General features: G+C 34.7%; 1 protein-coding gene and 1 pseudogene across 2 annotated transcripts in view; both read left to right on the top strand.

Moving 5' to 3' along the window:
- The window catches only part of CSRNP3 (cysteine and serine rich nuclear protein 3), a 218,588-nt gene that overhangs the window by 57,410 nt on the left and 136,984 nt on the right, over window positions 1-24,194 (top strand). The gene's annotated exons all lie outside the window — the stretch shown is intronic.
- Window positions 14,958-15,060, top strand: LOC129400301 (U2 spliceosomal RNA; annotated as a pseudogene).

Here is a 24,194-nt window from a genome sequence, read left to right on the forward strand (position 1 = left end):
TAGGCAGGCACATGAGTGTTAAAGGAGAAAACTGCACCATTCTGCATATTTATGGGCTTCTCATCTGAATTATGTCTCAATAGCTTTCACTAATTCTTTCTCTCTGATTATGATCTGTCACTGTTTCAAAAGTCTGTACCTTTTTCTAGTCATACAAACTCTCCTCTTCAATCACAAAATACCTGCACTTTAAACAAGAAAACTGGGGTCATTCTGTGTAAAACTACTTGTGCTTCCTAGGAATTCCTCAAGTATCAAACAACTACATCGACCAACATTCTTGCTTTCTTTTCTCAGATCTGTAAGAAACAAAAATCTTTCCAATTTTTCAAGGCAGAGCCAATGTTTTATTTTATTCCCTATCACTGTCTGAGGCTCTTTGCCATGAGTTAGTTTCTTTTTGTCCTTATCTTTAACTTTTTCTTCTTTAGTGTTCTTATTCCTTTAGCCTATATTCTTCTTTTATCCAAAAAATGAATAAACTAATTGGTAGACAAAAATATATTGATCTCTGTCTTCGTTAGGTGTGACTGCCACTACCACTCAATTTCTCTGTTTCCCACCTCATTCAAACACTCCATAACACAAGTCTACATACATTATCTCCACTTGTAAGATTCAGTCATTCCTCAGCACAGCAAGATCTGATTTCTAACTCCATTTAACAGACCATGCTCTCTCTAAAAGCACAGATGACCCGCAGCCCTTATCTTGGCTAGCTCTCTCAGGCACATTCAACACCGTTAACTTCATTTTTCTTCTTTTACTCCCACAGTTATTGTGACACCCCTTCCTCTTGTTTGCCTCATACCCCAATGACCCTTTTTAAAGGAACATTGCACAGGCTCTTATTTCTCTCTTCATTCACTGAGTCCCAAATCACAAACTCAAATAACTGAAGGTGGCCTTAGGTAATATAAATCATAAAGTCAGTGACTTGAAAATATAAAACACAGTAAGAAGCCTAACAGCATGCCCACAGAAGTTCTTAATATTTCAGTGTTGTTCAAATGATAGTGTTCCCAAGAGATCCATTATTAGTTTATTGCTCATATCTCCTCCATGTGTCCCTGTTCAAGCAAAGCCAATTCTGTGATTTTATTAATGACTCCAACCCTTTCAAGTAAGCTATAGAAAGAATCATAATATACACCTGTCTGCAGGATAACACTGCCTAACGCTGAAAAGCACAAAGACTTATGCAAGTGAAATATTTACAGCAATTTAAAGCAATTACATACACAAATACAATATAAAAATAAGTCATGGGGCCTGGAGTGATAGTACAGCGGGTAGGGCATTTGACTTGCACGCAGCCGACCTGGGTTCAATTCCCAGCATCCCCTATGGTCCCCTGAGCACCGTCAGGAGTAATTCCTAAGCACAAAGCCAGGAATAACCTCTGTAAATCACCAGGTGTGACCCCCCCACCCCCAAAAAAAGGTCATAAGCCAATGGAAGACCTTCCCAGAAACCCAGATACCTATAAGCTAGTGTCTATAAAGAAGTAGTTTAAAAAATTAAACTGAATCTTACGTTGATAGTATCAGAACAAATTTTTATTACTTGTAGAAAAATAAGATGTGATGGCTTCATCACACAATATTGAAACACTTAAAATATAAATTATAAGCCATTACTTAAAATATAAGTTTAAAATATTTTAAATTACTTTAAATGTTAAAAATATATTGCTGAACACTGAATAAATTCAGTGACTTACATGTATGCATTACTAGTTTAGAAAAGTGTTTAATACAAGAAAGCAGAGGAAAATTAAACATTTTTATTTTGTATTTAGAAATGGTGAATTGATGAAACAGTATATATGGTATGCAGATCTGAAAAGTGCAGAAATTTGTGTAAGTTTCATCACATTCAAGACACTAAATACAAATAAGAGACCAGAGAAATAGTGTAAGGAATAAGGAACTTGCCTTGCAGGTTCCAGGTCCTGTTTCAATCCAGAGTCACATCTGGTCTCGTGATCACAAAATGAGGAATAGCCGAGAAACCAGGGTGTGGTCCCCAAACATAGAACTTTTATCAGTCCCCAAATTCCCTAAGATGCCCTTTGTTAACTCTCCCACTTCAGTTTCTGGAAGCTGATCCATTTTTGATCAGATAGTTATGCTTTCTGCAGAATATCATATATGTCAAAACATATAGCATCCAGCTTTTTATACTATGTCCATTTCACTTAGTGTAATTTATTAAACATTCATTCATAAATATTACTTTGTCAATAATTGTTTCCTATATACCCCAGTCTATCCATTCACTCACTTAAAAACAATTCACTTTAAAGTTTCATCATTCACTTAAAAATTTTCTCAAGAACCTAAATTTTTATCATAAATATTCAAGACAAATTATATTTCACTAATTTAGTATATATCTAACTTTCTAAGACATTGCAAATTGCTTACAAAATGGGTTATATCATATCATGTGTCTACCAAAAAATTATTGTCAGTTGCAGTTTTGGTTTTAATATACTAAGTATATGACTTAGTATTGTAAAACTTGCACTTATTCAGCATTTGTGTGTATATTGTATATGTTTACTCAAATATTTTCCTATTTTATAGACTATTTTTAGAGTAGTTTTAGGTTAGCAACAAAATTAAGAGGTTAGCAACAAAATTAACAGAATTATTAGATATCATATTAGACATCACAAGAGAGAAGTACAGAGATTTCTCATACCCCCTTGCCTGGACACATACAGAATTTCCCTGATTACCAATAATTATACAGTACCATAATTATACAGTAGCTACTGTTGATAATTCTACATCAACACATCACAGTAAATTCTAACACATAGTTTACATTAGATTTCACTCTTGTGAAACACTCACTGGGTATGAATAAATGTAAAATAGTGCATATCCCTCACTGTAGTATCCTACAAAATATTGTTTCTGCCCTTTAAACCCACTGTACTCTATCTATTTGTCTCTCCTACCCCTTGAAACTCTGCAATCACTCATCATTTTGCTTGATCCATTGTATTGCTTTGTCCAGGATGCTATATGGTTAGAATAACATTGATTTATTCTTCTCATATTGCCCTCTTTCACTGACTATTATGCATTGAAATCTCATCCAGGTCTTTTTCTGGCTTGATAACTCAATTCATTTTCTTTTATTACCATTAACAATGACAGTGTCTGATAATTTGATTGCTTCCAAGTCTTAACAAGTATAAATGACACATTCCTATTCAAGTTTTTCATGGGACATGATTTTAAACCTTTCAGGTAAATGCCCAAGAAGCAGTTGCTAGATCTTATGATAAGAGTAAGTTGTTAGCTTTGTTTGTTTATTTGTTTGTTTTGGTAAGAAATTGTCTAACTATTTTTCCATAGTGGCCATATCATTTTATAGTCTACCAGCAATAAATTCCTTCTGTTCAACATCCTTACCAGCATCTGGTGTTTTTGCCATTCAGTTAATTGTACAGTGGTATCTCACTGTACTGATTTTCATTTCCCTGAAGACATACAAAGTGGAACATAGTTTCTTATACTTATTTGACAACTGTCCAACTTATTTTGTTAGAAGTTTCTTAAGGTCTGTAACCCATTTTTAAATGTTTTAAATGCTACATTCCATGTTTTATTTTGACTACAAATACTACTTTGTATGTTTTATTTTGACTAGTTGAGTTGTTTTCTATTTTTGAGTTTTGAGAATACTTAACAACTAGTCTAGATAAAAATCTCTTGAGAGATATGAAATATGTAAACACTCAACCTTCTATAGCTTGCTTTCTTATGTTCTTAAATATGTTTTTATAGAACAAAAGTTTTTAAATTTATAAGATGCTTTATTTTTATCATATATTATGGCTTTCATATGGCTTGATGTGTTTAAGAACTGTTTAATTCAAGGAGAAGTAGATATGTAGTCTTTAATATGTAAGTTTTTATAAGTGTAAGCTCTACATTCAATGTGTTATCAATATTGAGTAAATATTTGTATGAAGATGTTGAGATATGTATTTTGTACACAGACTTCCACTATTCCATCACAATTCTTTCTTTAAGAGATTGCCTTTTTTCAATTAATCTCCTCTGCATATTTGTCAAAAAGTCAATGTTTGTATAGGTCTATTTCTAAAACGGTACAACTATTCTGTCCCACTGATAAATATATTTATAATTTGTCTCTTATCACTCTGTCTTGATTGCTAGATATTTAATTAGGACTTAAATTAAATTAGATCATCTGTGCTCTCTGCTTTTTCAAAATTCTGATTCCTTTGTCTTAGCATATAGCTCTAGCTTGCTTAGATCTACCACAGAACCTGCTGGGATTTTTATTGAAAAATTCATTTATATAGATAAATGTATATATTCTTGAATGTTCCAAATTCAAATTAAATAGGATAATACTGCATGTATAAACACAATCAACATTATTAAGTAGCAGAGTTATTAGACATCATAAAGAAGAAAGGAGTCTCATTAAAATATTTGGCAAAACATTGTAGGAACTTTTCACACAAAAAATAAGGGATAAAGAGACAGTACAAGGGATAAGACACAGCAGCAAATCCCAGTTAGTTCTCTGGGAAAAAACACATATGCTCCCACAGCACTACCAGCTGTGATCCCTGAGTACAGAGCCAACCGTAAGTCCTGAGTACTGTAATATGTGATCCCAAAACAAAACTACCAAACAAAAAAAGTTATCTTGGCATCTAAATTAAAAAGAATTTTTCAGCATATCATAATGTAATACAAACAAAATTTTGTGGAAAATAGATATGCACTGAATGATTGAAAACTACCTATTTAAGTCAGATTGAAGGTTGAGTTTATTCTCTACTTATCTGTCATAACTTTGGCAAACGAACTTTCTCATTAATAACATAAAAGGTTAGAATCCGATATATTGTAAATACATGGTGTATTACTACACAGTATGTAATTGCATTGGAAGTTTGCCTCAGATCAGCTTATGAAGAAGTTTATTGTTTACTCTTGTCAACCAGTCTACATAAAAACCAATCTCTCAGAAAAGTGTGCTTCCATGTTCACTTTTCCTACAAAAATTGTTTCTTGCGACCAGGTAGCTTGAATAATTTCTTTAAGGATATGAGTCCTAATATTCTTACCTGCTAGTTTGTTGCTAATAAAGCCTTTCTTTTTTGACCATCACCATCTTCCTATTGATGGGTCCTTAATCATCAGTGAAACCAGGTCTTTGTGTTTACATGCAAGTTTAAAACATCATCTTCAATTAGACTCATATGAAATGATATAATTTTATCTATCAAGTTAGAAAATAGTTTTAGTTGAAAATACATTTCATTGTTATATACTTATTGGTGGAAATATATCATCAAGAAAATACTTTAAGAAACTCATACTTGTGCTTCCCTACTTTAAATAAATAGGTTACCAAGCAAAATAATACTAGCATTAAGGTAATAAAGTCTAAGATAAATAAAAGAACAGACTATTTACAAAACATTTATAATAATATAAATGTTAGAAATAATATTCAAACTAGATTTCCTTTTGTAAAGAGATAGTATAGTAGGTAAGGTGCTTGCCTTGCATGTAGCTGATCTGAATTCAATTCCTGACACCACGTATGGTCTCCAGAGTTCTGTGAAGAGTGATCCTGAGTGTTGTTGCATGAGGCCCCAAGACAAACCAAATACATCAGATAAATAAGTACACCAAATAAAGGTAGATGCCCAGTAATTTGTTCCTTTTCCTTTATTAATTTCTCAATGTTCACAGCTTTAATGTAAATCTTGATATTTTTTAAAAATCTCCTTCTCTCTGCCACAGATATTTTCCTGCCATGTGTACACCAGTCACCTAAATCAGAAAACTACAAAGTAACTGAGATCACTCCCTTGCTGAATCACTTCTAGAAAATCAAGACCAAATTATACTGTTCTCTTCATACTACTGTCACCCGCCTCTGAGAGCTGCATCATCATTACCATCACTATTATTTTGTTGCTTTTTCTCTCTTTTGGATAAAGTGATCCTGTTTACACATTTTCCTGATTCTACATAAGTCTCTTCAAATCCTTCCTCAATATGACTGCTCTGAGGCTCAACAGAGAACAAATGTCACATCGTGACTTTCATTCACCCTCTGAAATTTCTTCAGAAACTTCCCATGCACTGCTATATTCATGGTATGTGTTTCAATTCCCTGCCTTCTGATTTTCTCTTCATCACTTTTGCTCACCCTCCTCAGTCTTAATTCCATATTTCATCAGTTTTATTTCTTTTCCATTTACCTCTTTTTAATAATTTTTTTATTTTTATAAAGTTGTTCACAGTAATTCATTACATTTAATATTCAAACACCAATCCCATAACCATTCCCACCGTATTTCAAATGTTCCCACCCCAAATCCCAAAATGTGCCCCCAAAGCAGAATTGAAACCATTAATTTTGTCTTGCTTGTTATGAATAATCTACTGAAATTGGTCCAATAAAGTTTCCTTAGAGGAATGTATGTGAAAATTATAGTATTTCTATCCTAGACCCATTAAGTCCTTGTATAAGAGATTACTAACATGTTAAAGCTAATCAAATATTGTGTGCAATGGTACAACAGTGGTGTGGAGTATGAGAGGTCACTCCAGGAATTCTAAAATTTAGAATATGATTATAGAGCAAATTCACTCATGGGTGAGGCCTATTTTGCACCCTTCCAGGAGCTTTATTTCTGATTCTCTGGATCTTGGCTGTTGATGAGATTATATGTTACCAAGGGCAATTTGTGGGTGTGACGGCCAAGCTACTGGTAAACTTGGGAGCTGTGAGGAGGAGGCCCATTTCCACTCTGAATGAGCTCGGAGATTTTAGTCACGGGTCCTGAATACCTTTTTTTTTTCTGCAGGTTCACTCATGGGTGAGGCTTGCCCGAACCTGTGGAGAGCACTTTGTGAGCATAGAGGTGATTGGTTTCTGGAGGTTTTCTGCTGCTGGGGCTTTGTTTGGGACTGAACCCTTCCCTCTCTGAGTTGCTCTAGTGAAGACAGCCTGGCTGGGGGTCAGGACATCTCCATTCACCTTTGTACCTTTGTGTCTTTGCATAGATGCTGGTTCTGTTGAGTGCTTTTTTTGTTTTGTTTCTGGATGCTTTCTCTTCTTTTCTTTTTACTAGATCCTTTTATGCTGAAATTATTAGCTCTGTGGACCCCTTACAAACTCTTTTCTGAGTTTTTGCTGGATTCTAGCAATTTCTATCTCTTTTACAGCAGACAATACTTGGCTCAATGTTCTACATACATGTTATTGGATCAGCAAGTTTCTAAATTACAATAAATGTTACCTATGACATGATCAAGAACTCTTTTAAGGAGACAAAGCAAATATAAAAATATTAAAACTTATTCTACATTACTTATTTTATATTAAAGTGTTAATATGATTTAAAAAGCAGGTATATCTGAGATATTTTTCTTTGTCAAAATATGCATTTTCAATGTTTTTAATTTTTTGAATACTAATAAGGTGAAGGAAAACAAGAAGAGCACACAACAAAGTTTTGGACACAAAGGCTTCTTGTTCATCATAAGTAAAATTAAAATGGTAACAAACTTCTGTCCATATTTATACAATTAATTTCAAAGTAATTATGTATTTGAAATTTTAATTATGTATTTGGACTGGAGCCATAGCACAGTGGGTAGGGCATTTGCCTTGCATACAGCCGACCCGGGTTTGATTCCTTCGTCCTTCTCGAAGATCCCAGCAAGCTACCAAGAGTACTATCTCTTCTGTCCCCACAGGATAGTTTAATTATTCTGCATTGCTGAAAATAATACAAAATAGCACAGTGGGTAGGGCATTTGCCTTGTAGGCGGCCGACCCGGGTTCGATTCCTCTGTCCCTCTCAGAAAGCCCAGCAAGCTACCGGGAGTATCCCACCCACATGGCAGAGCCTGGCAAGCTACCCATGGCATATTCCATAAGCCAAAAACAGTAACAACAAGTCTCACAATGGAGATGTTACTGGTGCCCGCTCGAGCAAATCGATGAGCAACGGAAAGACAATGCAATTTGGTATTTAAAATTTCTCTTAATTTAATTTACTAAACTTGCTGATTTCTTAAATTTTGTTTTTAAAATTTAATCACTGTAAATTGCAAAATTACAAAGATATTTATGATAGAGTTTCAGATGTACAATTTTGAGTTAGAGGGAATTTGAAAAAACTGGAAAATAATAGGAATGAACATTAATGCCACGTAACTTTCAAGATTGCGGATGTTTTTCAATAATGGGGGATACCAAGTTTAATCAGGTGTATATTCATAGTTTTCCAAAGGTAGCTAAAAGAAATGTTATCCACTAGAAAATCTATGAGGATATATAAAAGGGACTATACATTTACAAGGCAAATAAAAATTTGAGGACAGGGGCTGGAGCGATAGCATAGCGGGTAGGGCGTTTGCCTTGCATGCAGCCGACCCGGGTTCGAATCCCAGCATCCCATATGGTTCCCTGAGCACCGCCAGGAGTAATTCCTGAGTGCAAAGCCAAGAGTAACCCCTGTGCATTACCGGGTGCGACCCAAAAAGCAAAAAAAAAAAAAATTGAGGACAGAGCATTTTGTTGATCCAAATTCTACATGCTGAGAAGTCTAAAATCCTAAAATAAATTCCCTTTTAAAGCAGCTGCCCAGCTTATATAGTATTTACATACGCATTGGGTTATCTGTCAAATTATTTCAATATTAAACTGACAGAGAAGTTAGACATCTAGAATTCTTTTAGTGAATGGACCCTATTGGCTTAACAACACAAAAAAAATGTAGCTATTTATAATGTCATATGGTTAGCTATAATTCCAAAGAAAGAATGTAGGAAAAGTATAATCAAATTTGATTAACACAAATGAATTAGAAAATGTTTTCAAGCTTGGTTTTAGTGTTGTTTTCGAGATAACTTTTAAAGGTATATATTTTAGTATGACTTCAGGTGTTGGACAGAAATAGTTTTTCTTCTAATTAAGATTAAATGTTGTTAGCTTAAAATATTTTGCATGCATAATGAATTTAAGATATACTCTTGGACTTAGTTGGTTTTTGTTTTTAGTTGTCTTGTTTTTGTTTTTCCTTTTTAATTCTTTGGCCATTCCAGAGATACTCAGGTACTTCTCCCAGATCCATACTCATGGAACTACTTCCATCACTCTTGATGTTTGATGAACTATGAGGCTCCTGCAAGCAAAGCATGTACATTAGTTCTTTGAATAATCTCCTTGTTTTTCCTATACATATAAAAAAGCCCTCTGATGATTTCTTTTCTTTCCTTCATTTTTTTATTGAATCACCATGTGGAAATTTACAATGCTTTCAGGCTTAAGTCTCAGTTATACAATGCTGAAACAACCATCCCTTCACCAGTGCACATATTCCACCACCAAAAAATCCCCAGTATACCTCCCATCCCCCCACCCACCCACCCCCGCCTGTGTAACTGATAAATTTCACTTTTCTTTCTCTTTACTTTGGTTACATTTAATATTTCAACAAAAAAACTCACTATTACTGTTAGGAGTTCCCCACTAGAGTCAGACCTGCTGTGAAGCGATATGAGGCTGCGCGGTTTTGGATTTCTGTATTCTAGCAACTAAGTCCAGGGAAATTTCTTCCAGAAACTGGATCGTTGCAAGCTTGTATCTCTCATTAGTGGTCCTCTTAATATGATGGTTGCCACACCCTCCTCCCCCTCCCCCCCGCAAGGAAAAGACGAGAGAGAGAAAAACCTTTCCCCTCCTGGGCAGATATGGGGCCGCAGCTTAGTTCTCAGTCTGGAGACATTTCTGTAAAAAGCTGCCAGTACCAAAAATAGTTTAGCTGGCCTCTGGAATCATGCTCCTGCAGCTGCGGTGGGGCCGCACATGTGCAGCCACCGAAATCACATCTCAGCGAAGAGCCTTTTTCCTTTGTTTTAAACATGTCTGATTCTAACTTAATTTTCTTCCTTAAGTGTTTAACATAAGACCAAAAATAAACACCTGAAAATTTATGTTCTTGGACAATTATATTTTGTTCTAAGATACATATTCCCTAAAACAGTGTTATTTTTTTTTATTTTTTGCTTTTTGGGTCACACCTGGTGATGCACAAGAGTTACTCCTGGCACTGCACTCAGGAATTACTCCTGGTGGTGCTCAGGGGACCATATGGGATGCTGGGAATCGAACCCAGGTCGGCTGAGTGCAAGGCAAATGCCCTACCCACTGTGTTATTGCTCCTCAACCATGGTTATCTTTAAAACTCAAGTATATAAATTGATACTTATGAGATATTTGTTTAAATACCCTTATATGTTCTTTTAAAAATACCAATGGAGATCATTTAATGATATCTAAAAACATTTCTTACTTTTAAAATTCTTTTTCCTCTAAAATTATTTTTTAATAAAATTATTTTTTAAAAGAAGGTAATATAATATTTTGAATACAGACTCCTAAGCAATTGTCTTTAGCATAGGTTTGATTTCTTGTTGTCAGAATCATGTAACTATTTCTTTTATATCCAGCAGAGGTTGGCTTCATCTTTTTGATAAATATTAACACTAACAATTATTAATATATTAACTACATTAATATTAACCATTGTTAATAACGAATATTAATTTGTAGTGCTGAAAAATAAGTTACAGTTTTGTGCGATATTTTTTATCTCTAGGTATTTTAAGAAAAATATATGGTATGGGGGGCTGGAGTGATAGCACAGCAGGTAAGGCATTTGCCTTGCACGCGGCTGACCAGGGTTCGATTCCCAGTATCCCATATGGTCCCCCAAGCACCACCAGGAGTAATTCCTGAGTGCATGAGCCAAGAGTAACCCCTGTGCATCGCCGGGTGTGACCCAAAAACCAAAAATATATATATATATACATATATATGGTATGAATAACAATCAAAAATGCAAAAGAATAATTAGAGTAACATGACTGACTCATTTCTAGACTCTCCTTTTTTAATCATCATCACCGTCATCTCAGATAGACTGTGGATGTCTTTTGTTTCAGAATCTATTTCCATGCTTGGAGTAGCAATCAGAATCCTTCACTGAGTAATCTCTGCTTGACAATCTTATAAGGCTAAAGGGCATAACGAAGTGCTAAAAGAGGCCAAGTTGCCTGGTGCTTACATCGTATGCTCTATGTTGAGGTTTATTGATACAGTGGGACTAGAAAAATAGGAGCAGAACCAATTTCTTTCATGCCCTTCACCCTTATACACAGACCATAAGATAACCACTATTATCAAAAGGAAACTAGAATTTCTCTCTTCTATTTTTTGCCAAGCTAAACTAATGGGATTTCTTTTATATTTTTTAAAGATGTTTTACTAGGTTAAATATAAATCTTAGAAGGATATTACTTACTTACAGAACATGTAAGATATTTATACTTCTTATCTTCTGTTGCCTTGTGTAAATAGTAAGCATATTAAAAATTATTATATAATAATGCAATATTATTATATAATATGTTATATAATATAATATATCTGATAGCTACATCTTATAGCCTAGTTCTCCCTCTTGGAGAACCTGGCAAGCCACAGAAAGTTTACTGCCCACAAGGGAGAGCCTGGCATGCTCCCCGTGGCATATTCATATGCCAAATACAGTAACAATGATGGGTCTCATTCCCCTGACTCTGAAGAGCCTCTAATGTGGCACTGTTGGGAAAGACAAGTAAAGAGATGCTGCTAAAATCTCAGGGCTGAGAGGAATAGAGACATTACTGGTGCCTGCTCAAGTAAATCGACAAACAATGGGATGACAGTGATACAGTGATTATTTCAATTATTTATTATAATTTATTAATATTTATTAATTTTAATTTTAATTATTATAATTTACACTTTAAATTATATTCCTACAAAAATTTGAAAACTTTACAATATATCAACAAGAGTTAGAAATTTGTTAGCATATGGCAAAAATCACTGTATCACTGTCATCCTATTGCTCATCATCAATTTGCTCGAGCCAGCAGCAGTAACATCTTAATTGTGAGACTTGTTGTTACTGTTTTTGGCATATGGAATATGCTACGGGTAGCTTGCCAGGTTCTGCCATGCGGGTGGGATACTCCCGGTAGCTTGCTGGGCTTTCTGAGAGGGACAGAGGAATCGAACCCGGGTCGGCCGCCTGCAAGGCAAATGCCCTACCCACTGTGCTATTTTGTATTATTTTCAGCAATGCAGAATATTGGTACTAATAAAAACTATCCTGTGGGGACAGAAGAGATAGTACAGCAGGTAGGGCTTTTACCTTGTTTGCTGGCCAATCGGGGTTTAATCCCCAGCATCACATACGGTCACCAGAACATGCCAGACGTGATCTCTGAGTGCAAAGCTAGAAATAAGTTTCGAGCACTACTGGGTGTGACCCCCAAACCAAAGAATACCTGAGGGAATTTGGGATAGATTACACTCTTTTATGTTTTGGGACCACAACATGGGCTATTTCTAGCTTTGTGCTCAGGATACCATTTGTATGCTGAGGATTAAAATGGGATCAGTCACATACAAGGTAAGTGCATTATTTCTTGCACTATTTTTTTAGTCTCTTATTTTGTGTTCAGTGTCTTCTGGAGGGGGACAGCACACTTGACTATGCTCAGGAGTTACTCCTGACACTGCACTATTCAGTCATTCTGCATGATGCTTAAGGGGCCATATGGGATGTGGAAGATGAATCCTGGGTCAGGTGCGTGCAGGGCAAGTGCCTTATCCACTGTACTGTCTCTCGGGCTTCTGTGTATAGTGTCTTGATTCTGATGAAATTTACATGACTCCAATTCCATACACTTACCAAATTTTACAGAACTGTATACCATGAATAATGTTTAGTCAATCAATTCCACTTCTAAATATAAGAATAAAAATAATTTAATTTTCCTTTCCTTTCTTTCATTATTGTAATGCTTTTCTAAACCAGACATACTTATTTGTAAGTCATTGAATTTATTGTGTTTGAATGGGTTATAATAATTAAAAATATGTAAAGACTCAAAATATAAGTTTAAAGTATTTTATTTTTAAATATTAAAATACTACTGAATACTGAATAAATTGGGAATTCTAATTTCAATTAATTAATTCTAAATTCTAATTCTAAGTTCGATACCTTCGTCCCTCTCAGAGATCCCAGCAAGCTACCGAGAGTTTTCTACCTGCACAGCAGGGGCTGACAAGCTACCCGTTTCGTATTTGATATGCCAAAAACAGTAACAATAAGTCTCACAATGGAGACGTTACTGGTGCCCGCTCAAGCAAATCAGTGAACAACAGGACGACAGTGCTACAGTGCTACTGAATAAATTATTATATTAAGTCATATAATGATAGATACATTTTATGTCTCTTGTCCCAAATAGCACTGTCATCCCGTTGTTCATCGATTTTGCTCAAGCGGGTACTTATGTCTCTTAATATATATTATATGTAATGAGGTAGTTCTATTATAGTCATCAAGTAACTATTAAGTTAAAGAATAAAGTGCCAACCTGCAACATGCTGAGCATATGCTTTGCATGCAGGAAGTCTAAGTTTGATTCCAGAAACTGCATGATCCTCCAAGCATGACCAGAAGCAATCCCTATACAGAGTAATCCCTGAACACCAGCACGTGTGGCCTAGGAAACACAAAACGTTCCATAGTACTTACATGTTTAATTGAGTTGTTATCTTACAATAAAGAAATAATACATCAGTATATTGCTAAGGAATAACAAACTAGTATAGTAGCTGCCATAGATGAAGTAGAATTATGATGGTTCTTTTAGATCTGCAATCTGTATTCCTGCAAAGCTTTAATTACTAGAACAAGAATATATTTAACATCATAAAAAGCCAACACAGATATGCAAAGCATTGAAATTTTCTATTAAAAGAATCAAATGATAGGAAACTATTTTTCTATATGCTTGAAGAATACTTTGACTATTCATACATTAAGAATATAGTCCATAATACAGTCTCTCTGATTACATTTATAAGCTTTTTGCTACATGTTACTTACAAAAATGAAGATAATTATTTTAGTAATACAGAAAAAATTGTGAAACCTAAATCATTAGAAGTAAAAAACCACTTTAATTCTTAAGGATATTTATTGTGTGCATATTTATACATATAACTAAAATAAAAAATTTTTAATGCATTCTGAGGACTAGGGTTATTTTAAATACTTTAGTATTTATCTCTTCTTTTGACTCACATTTTAAAATTCTGTCTTTATAGGAAAGAAAAAAGCATATTCCTCCCACTATTGAGAATAAACATTTACCTTCTCTACCTTAAACATGAACGAGGCAGTGGGTTACAAAATTTAAATGCCTCATCCTTGTAGACCATTTGGTCCACAAATGTACAGATGATATACACGATGACCCTCATGTCATTAAAGATAGGATCAAGAATGAGGCAAACTTGCCTGCTGAGAAAGGAATTTGTGCACTAGCCTTGGAAAATTTTATGTCTGAGTTGATCACAATGACAGTTTTATTGCTCTGATGAGAAAATTAAAACCTTGCTGGCCTAAAGAGAAACTTGAAAATAAAAAGAGGATCACAGTCTGGAAAGTGAGATCATGAGTGGGATTATTGCCATAACTATCAATAGCACACATAGACTGACAACTCATGAGATGAAAAGGCATTGAATTAAGTGTGCTAAGGCTATGTTATAAAACCTGCTTGGGACAGATGAACAGAAAGACATAAATTTATCCAGTTAAGTTTATGTGTTATTTTTTATTCTATACATCACCAGAATTGATAACACTTGATAGTTTTTGTTTACCAGGAATTATGACCTCTCTTCTCATAAAAATGCATACAAAAGTTTGCATGTAAAATCAGAGGTATGCATCCACAGATCCCTAGCTTGATTTTTAAATTATTTTCTTGGATTAACTCTAAAAAAAAATTTCAATCGCTTCTCGGCCTTTTGGCTAAGATCAAGTGTAAAAAAAAATTTCAATCTTTTTTTTCTTAAATTTGAGAATATATGTTCATTTGTGCGCCAATAACATGTTTTCAAATTTTTATTTTAACTAAACCTTTGCCAAATATGTCAGCACAACCATCCCAGAGCCTTTGTCAGTTTAAATATTAAGTATCATATGTCATAGTGCTTATCGGTGGTATTAACTTGTTCTGTTTTATGATGTTTAACTGATATATAACAAATTAGTTTCAGGTGCACTACATAACTATTCTATATTTGTACACATTGAAAAAATTATTATCACACCAATTTTAGTTAATTTTTGCCACATATATTTTTTCATTTGAGAAAAATCACTTCTAAAGATCATAGCAATTTTCAAATAATCAATAAGTACTATTGACTATAGTTACCATGTTATGCATTACAAGCCCATAACATTTGTTTTACAACTCAAAGTTTGTACATTTTGTCACTGTTAACCTACATACCCTCAAACACTTACCTTTGGCAACCACTAATAACTTTTTTGTAACTATCAACACATTTTATATTTTTCCCTTTAGATTTTATATATAAGTGAGATCATATGGCATCTTGTCTCATATTTACTTGTCTTAGATTTCACTATTTCCTTTACTTTTTTACTAAAAATATATTTTCCAGTAATAAGTTCATGTTTTCCTCCATTCTAAAGCATTTTTTTCAAGTTCAAGTGTCTTAATTTTTTTTCTCCCCACAATTACAAAGTTGTTCATGATTGAGTTTCAATCATACGATGCCCAAAACCTCTTCCTTCACCAGTGTAAATTTCCCACCACTAATGTCCTCAGTTTCTCTCCTTCTCCCATGCCCCAATAACCTCTAGGGCAAGCACTTCTCTCCCCTGTCCCCCCCCCTCCTTTTTCTCTTTCCCTTCTTCCCTCTCTTCTTTCGGACTTTTGGACATTATTATTTGCAGTATAGGTACTGAAAGGTTATTAGGTATATCCCCTTACCTCCTTTCAGCACTCAGTTCTTGTCCAGAGTGATCATTTCTAACTCTTACTGAAATAGTGGCCCCTTCTATATCCTTAATGCCCAATTGAATTTTTGAGCCACACCTTCTAGTGCTCAAGGCCTATGTTGGGCTCTGAGTTCAGGAATCACTCCTGATGGTGCTTGGGGACCACATGAGGTGGGCAAGATCAAACCTGGGTCAGCTCCTTGCCAGGCAATCACCAGATCACTCTGACCAAATTGCCATTTTCTCATAGATAAATAGTGTTCCATTAGACACATGTCACTGTCACTGTCACTGTCATACCATTGCTCATAGATTTGCTTGAGTGGGCACTAGTAACGTCTCCACTGTGAACCTTGTTGTTACTGTTTTTGGCGTATCGAATATACCATGGGTAGCCTGCCAGGCTCTGCCGTGCGGGCAAGATACTCTTGGTAGCTTGCTGGGCTTTCCAAGAGGGGCGGAGGAATCGAATCTGGGTCGGCTGCATGCAAGGCAAATGCCTTACCCACTGGAGCAATAGACACATGTACCTCATTTTTAAAATATTTTATTGAATCACCGTCAGATAGCTACAAGCTTTCATGTTTGGGTTACAATCACACAATGATCAAACACCCATCCCTCCACCAGTGCACATTCCCCACCACCAATGTACCCAGTACACCCCCTGTGTCCCACCCTCCTCCTGCCTCCATGGCAGACAATATTCCCCATGTTGTCTCTCTACTTTTGGGCATTATGGCTTGCAACACAGACACTGAGAGGTCATCATGTTTGGTCCATTATCTACTTTCGGCACATATCTCCCATCCCGACTGATTCCTCCAGCCATCATTTTCTTAGTGATCCCTTCTCTATTCCATCTACCTTCTCCTCTCTGCTCATCAAGCAGTCTTCTAGCTATGGGGCAATCGTCCTGGCCCTTGTATCTATCTACTGTCCTTGTGTGTCAGCCTCATATTATGTTATTCTATACTCCACAAATGAGTGCAGTCCTTCTATGTCTGTCCCTCTCTTTCTGACTCATTTCACTTAGCATGATATTCTCCATGTCTATCCATTTATAAACAAATTTCATTATTTCATCTCTCCTAATAGCTGCATAGTATTCCACCGTATAGATGATGTACAAAAGTTTCTTTAACCAGTCATCTGTTCTAGGGCACTTATGTTGTTTCCAGATTTTGGCTATTGTGAACAGTGCTGCAATAAACATATACGTACAGATGTCATTTCTGCTGTGCTTTTTTGCATCCTCGGGATATATTCTCAGAAATGGTATTGTGAGGTCATATGGAGGCTCAATTTCTAGGTTTTGAAAGACTGTCCATATTGTTTTCCATAAAGGCTGAACCAGTCGACATTCCCACCAACAGTGAAAGATCGTTCCTTTTTCCCCACGTCCACGCCAGCACTGGTTGCTCTTGTTCTTTTGAATGTGTGCCAGTCTCTGTGGGGTGAGATGATATCTCATTGTTGTTTTGATTTGCATCTCCCTGATGACTAGCGATTGGAGCATTTTTCATGTGCCTTTTGGCCATTTGTATTGCTTTTTTATGGAAACTTCTGTTCATTTCTTCTCCCCATTTTTTGATGGGGTTGAAGATTTTTTTCTTATATGATTCTACTAGTGTCTTGTATATCCTGGATATTAATCCCTTATCAGATGGGTATTGGTAAATATTCTTTCCCATTCTGTGGGCTCTTTCTGTATTTTGGTCACTGTTTCTTTTGAAGTGCAGAAGCTTCTTAGTTTGATGTAGTCCCATTTGTTTATGTTTACTTCCACTTGCATGGTCAGTGCTGTTTCATCCTTAAGGATGCTTTTAGCTTCAATGTCATGGAGACTTCTGCCTACATTTTCCTCTATGTACCTTATAGATTCATGTCTGATATTGAGGTCTTTAATCCTCATTTTTAATCTATTTAACAGTGAATATTTAGGCTTTTTCCATATGTAATCTAGTGTAAATAATGTTGTAAATATGGATGTGTGTATATATTTTCCAGTGAATCTTTTTATTTTCTTGGGGTAAATATTCATAAATATAATTACTGTATCATATGGTAGTTCTACTTTTTTTTTAATATAGAGAGAGGAAACTTCCTGTGTTTTATATAGTAACTGCACCAATTTACATTGCCACCCAAATTGCATAAGGTTTCCCTTTTCCTTTTTAACACTTAGAATTTCTTTCTTTTTATTTATACTTCACTATAAGTAAAACTTAGATTGACTTTAAGACCACTCACTACCTTTAGATTGGCCAGTTTCTTTTCCCTTTGATAATAGTCATCCTAACATGTTTACATTATCGTGCTTATAGTTTTGATTTTCTTTTCTCTAAGGACTAGTGATTATTAGCATCATTTTATAAAATAATTGGTCATATATATGCATATATATATTCCTAAAATCTATCAGATTCTATGACCATTTCATACACTTAAAGAAGTGTTTGCTTTTTTATGTTGAACCATATGAGTTCTTTATATATTTGGTGTATTTAAACTTTCATATGATTTATGACTTGAAAGATATATTACCTCATTAGTGGGTTGGTTCTTATTTTGTTGATTTGGCCTTTCATTTTTATTCAATTTTGTTTTTCCATTGTTTGCTGCAAAAAAGGGTTGTAGTTAGATATTTCCTCCTTTTTATGTTTTGCATTTAGTGACTTTAATTTTTTTGGTATTATATCCAGATTAGCACACCAAGTCCAATGATAAGCATAATATTGCTTACATTTTCGTCTAGGGTTTTTATGGTTTGAAGGACTTTAATTCACTTCTAATGCATTTTTAGTAATGGTGTGTGTGTGTTGCACAATAGTGGTTCTGTTTCATCCTTTTGGGTTAAATAGCCACAACAATACATGTCCCATTCTTTCATCACCATTTATTGAAGAGACTATTTTTTCTCCAGTCTATTTTCTTTCCTACTTTGCTATGAGTAATTATATATGCATGTGTCTGTTTCTGTATTCTCGATTCTGTTGCATATTTGATCTGTGTCTATTTTTATTTCACTATCATATTGTTTTTATTAGCATAGCATTGTTATATAGTTTGAAATCAAGTTACATAAAGCATCCAGATCTGTTCTTCTGGTTGGTGTTTTAATATTAGTTTGGGACAGTTTAAATATGCATATTTCTTTATCTTCAGCTACTCTGGTTTATCTACTGTTAATCAGAATTAAGTAGATTTAAACTCCTTGATTACCTATGATTTCCCTATAGCTTAATGAACTTTGGTTTTATGTGATTCTTTCTACCAAAAAAATATTTGAGTACCCAATGAATGGCCATATGAAAACCGACTTTGTCATTAAAAGTACTGTTGCTGTCTAACGAATATTACACACTTTTTGTTTACTGTATTGGAAAGCTTAACAGGTTTAACATTCTAAATTAAAGATAGGTTAAGAACTTCATAAAGTTGAAGTCAATAAACATTCATAAAAATGTACAAGTTTTGTCTCTGTCACAGAAATTCTGCTTAGATTTCCAAAACTTATAGTCATAATCAACTATATTTAGTTCTTCCACATCATCAGTTGTTAATTACTATAGCAATTGAATACTATTTCTCAGAAAAATGCAATTTTAAATTGTGCTTTCAATTAAGTAGATGGATAAATTAATATACACTTAATATGAATGTGTATTAGCAAAGATTCCCTCTAAAATCATATGGTATAATGAGTACATGCATTGTTTCTATATTGTATCCGATGTAAGGTAGTTCCCAAAGGAAAATCTAAAACAGGATATATTATAAGACAACCAAACAGGAATTAGCCTTCCCTTTCCTCTTCCTATTTCACTGTGCTTTCCAAATGAACAATCTGCAGCAGTCCAGACCTCTGTTTTTCACATTGTTCCATTGTCTCTACTGCCCTGTACAGAAAATAAATCACTTTCTTCAGAAGTCAGGAGAGAAGGATGGTTAATAACAAAGCTGACTGTTACTCTACATTCAGCTCCAAGCTGTTTTTTGTGTTCACAGCAAAGGGATCAAAGTAAGGGGGAAAAAAGAAGCTACTAACTGAGAGCCAGTGGGTTTGCAGATCCTGACATTATAAACACTGAGCTTGGGGGATTTGTTGGCCACATGGTAAAGATATCCAGAGAGTGAGCAACAGGGAATCCAAAGGTCTTTAACACCAGGCACCGCACCTTGAATCTTTCAAATGAAAATATCCCTGGATCATAGATAAATAATGAAGGACATTTATCTGGTATATAGCATCAATGCTATGTTAGGACTAGCTAAAAGAGTTTTTAATGGTTTTAATTAATGTCTTGTCAATATGTGCATATGAGAGGCAAAAATTGTTACGAACTCTGAATTCATTTTTAATAAATAATTAGCAATTATTTGAAATGTATCTATTCACAAGGAGCTCACAGATTCTTGATCATTTTATTTATGATCCCTTAAATATCCTTGTGTACTCATGCTAAAACTTCTTTGCTTTGTCCTCCACATCTCCTCACTTTTTCTTTCATTCTGTGTTTTCTCTTCTCCACATTCCTCTTTCTAGTTTCTTCTCATCATCTTGATCTTAGTATCTCTTTCACCTTTTGATTAGATTTTATGGCTGAGCATTGCTACTTGTCTTCCATTTTTCTTTTTGGTTCGCTTAGAAAACATTTATTATCTCCCATGTTTGAAGATTCTCAGAAACCTGTGAAAAAGGAATGACTGTGTCATAAGGAAACTATAGAGTCTTTATTTTTCCCTTTGGTTCCTGAGAAGTAGAATAACAAAATATTTCGAAGACAAGGGCAAGTATAGGGTCACGTTTATCTTTAAGATATCAGCAAGGACCCACTGTTTCAGCAGTACTTTAACTAAAGTAGTTGCTGTGGTTCCTCAGAAGGACAAAGTCTCTCCTAATATACCATAACAATTCCTACTAATAGAAATACTACTGGTAGGAATCAAGATGATTAATCTTTCCTCTGTAGGATTCCACTGATGCATTGTGGGTTTTTTTATGATATTAATACTATCCTGCCCCTAATTGTGTTATTTTTCAGTAGGAAAATAATATGCCAGATCATCTTGTGACAGAGTCAAATTTCCATTGTTATTTTCAACTCTCTTGTATTCTCACTTCTTTGATGTTTATTTTTTGCTGCCTTTACTTATACTTTTCATTTAATAGATATCTCTGTATTTTATACTTACTGCCCCCACTTCCATTCTCTCTTCATAACTCTTAAAGATAGAGGGGTATGTATGGTTTCTGTTATTTCCACATGGCCTTAAAAAGTCATTGTGTAGAATTGTTCTTGAAATGGATCATTGACATTTCAATGGCATCCTCCTTAATATCCTGCCATGACATCTCTCCTGTTCCTTTTATAATTAACTGCAGGAATAAAAATGTTCTATTCCTTTGCTATGCTTGTAGTATCCTCCTTTCCTTCATCAAAAAATAATAAATGGTTACTTTCTGCATTGATGTGACATATTTTCTAGAACGTGACAATATAATATTTGTGAATTAGAGACATACCGCTCATTTATGAAGGTTCTTCTGTCATTGCCTTAGCCAATTCTCAGGTAGAAAAATCTGCTGTGTATAACATTTCTATCAGAATTTACTCAAAATTACTTTCAAATAGGTACAGAATATTCCTCACACTTTAGTAAAAACTATTCTTGGTAATGGTTTCAGAAAACATGATGGTTTAGGAAGGTGAAGTATTATTTGAGCAACCAAACCAGGTATTCTCAAAGTCTTAAAGTTTTTCTTTAAACTTTATCTCTTCATATTTTACCCTATCATATGTCAGGGACTTTGAGTGATAGCACAGTGGGTAGGGCATTTGCCTTGCACACGGTCCACCTGTGTTCGATTCCCAGCATCCCCATATGGTCCCCTGAGCACTTCCAGGAGTAATTCCTGAGTGCAAAGCCAGAAGTAACCCCTGTACATCACTAGGTGTGACCCAAAAAGCAAAAAAAAAAAAACTCTATCATACATATATTTTTATTATAATTCAGTGGTAAGTTTGGATTATTTAAAGTATTTCTCCAAGTATATTCATTATGATGACAAACTGACATATCAATATGCATTTTTTTTCATATTCTGTTGTTTCATATTAAGCTTTTCCTGCTAATGAGGCAGAAATAGACAAAAATTCCTGTTTTTCTTACCTTATTCAACTAAGACACTGAATTTTCATCACTAGCATATTTAATTTTCTTCTTAGTCATGTACACACCCACTTCCCCACTTACTCTTGTGTGAGCTGACATTTCTCCTAACATTATATAAAAGTCTCACCTATTTGTCTAATAGTCAATCATTTCTCTCCAGTGTTGAGCATTTTAAATATTTTATATTGCTTCTTCTTGTCCTTGATAGAGAACTCCAAGAGAACAAAGGCTTTGCTCTACTCTATAATTTACAGTATTATTTACACAGCTAACTTGCAGCAAGGTGTCTAATAAATGCATTTGATGGTGATTTTTAAATTTCTGTTCTAAGCTTTGTTTAGCTGTCGTTCTTGCTTCAATTAATGTGCTTTATCTTTGCATTCCAATTAATAGCCTGCTAGAGATATGGTTAGCAATCAGAAAAAAAGTAGACAATGATTGTAAGAACTACAGATATTTAAAATGGTATATTTTTAAAATGTTATATATGTGTGCTCTTATTACTATGTATGAGAGTATTGGTTAGAGAGGTTATTCAGTGACTGTGTTGGGCTAACTTGTTTGAAATTGTCCTGACTAAAAACAAAATCAGAATAAAGCTATAGGTGAAGCCTAATCCTTGAACTTGATAGATCTCTAGAGTTGTTAGTAAGATTCCAATAAACCAAAAGGATGAAATATCAGAAGTAATTGAGCTATAGTTCATACCCAATAAAATGACATGAAATTGCAATACCAGTACTCTCCTGCCCCAAACCTCTAACCTATTACTGTTTTTGGTGAGCAAAGTGCATTATCTCAATGAGGCAAGGTGTTGGCAGGCAACCAGTGTCTTTCTTTCTCTCCTCCCCCCACTTCCCCCCTCCTCTCAAATGCATTGAATAGGCTGGTGAACTTGTTTATATTATTTGCTTCAGTGGTTTGCCTTGGCAAATTACTCCCTGTCTTTATTGTTAAATTCAGTGTACTGATGGTGTTTTACTTTTAGTTTGTAGCCCAGTATTTAACATTTTGACTAGTGTAAACAATATTGAAAAAGTTGATCATCTCTCTGAGAGAAATTTTCTCTGAAGCTGAATGTTTATCTCGACCTCTATTTGAAAGTCTCTTAGTCAGCGCATAGTGAGTCTTTCTTCTTGCATCTAAAAATTATCTTAATTCTATGGGAAACATAATTAATACCTATGATCTGGTCCTGTTCTCTACTGCTGGGCTAGGCACTCTTTATTTATCTCATTCAAATGCCTAGCTGTGAAGTAAGCTTCTCTTCTCCATTCTCTGCTCACTAAACCCTGTACTCGTGCAGACTTTTCCTTTCTATTCCACAAGACACCTCATTGATCTTTCCAGTTTTATTGCACCAGTTCTTTGTTTTCTGTAGGAATCCCTGCTGGCTCGTCCCGACAGGATTCCGGCTGTATTCTGAATTACCTACTTATTCTAAATCTCTAAATCCTGAACTCTGGATTCTGGTAATTTAGAGGGAGAATTCAGCTGCCTCGCCCTGCTGAGAAGACCCAGTCCATTTTCTGTGCTTAATAGTTTGGTACTCTTTGTGTATTTGTCTTTAACATGACTTTTGGATAATATGTGTAATTTATGCATCTAGAAATAACATCACAGGAACATTTTGCATATATTTTAAAAAGTCAAATATTTTTACATGACAGGTTTCTTTCCTCCTGGAAAAAAAATGTGCATTTCCAAAGAAAACGTTACATTATAACATCTTGCATTATGCTGACTGCTTCAATTTGGGGTTAGCACTTAACATCCAATCAGCTACTTTTAATTGAATATCCATCTGAAGGGGAATTACATTTCAGAGTTTAAATTCTAGTACCATCTCTATTTATAGTTTCTGGCCTCTCTACCTTATAACTCACTAAGTAATCACATCCTCTACCAAGGGCAGATTTTTAGAATGTGAGACAGGGCTGCCAGTTTTGTTTATTTTTTTTAACTTATTGCCCACTCAGATACTGGACTATAGAAATTTATAAAAAGAAAGGACTTTTTATAAAGGATTTATTCT

Source organism: Sorex araneus, chromosome X, assembly GCF_027595985.1.
Source record: "Sorex araneus isolate mSorAra2 chromosome X, mSorAra2.pri, whole genome shotgun sequence".
Classification (NCBI taxonomy): domain Eukaryota; kingdom Metazoa; phylum Chordata; class Mammalia; order Eulipotyphla; family Soricidae; genus Sorex; species Sorex araneus.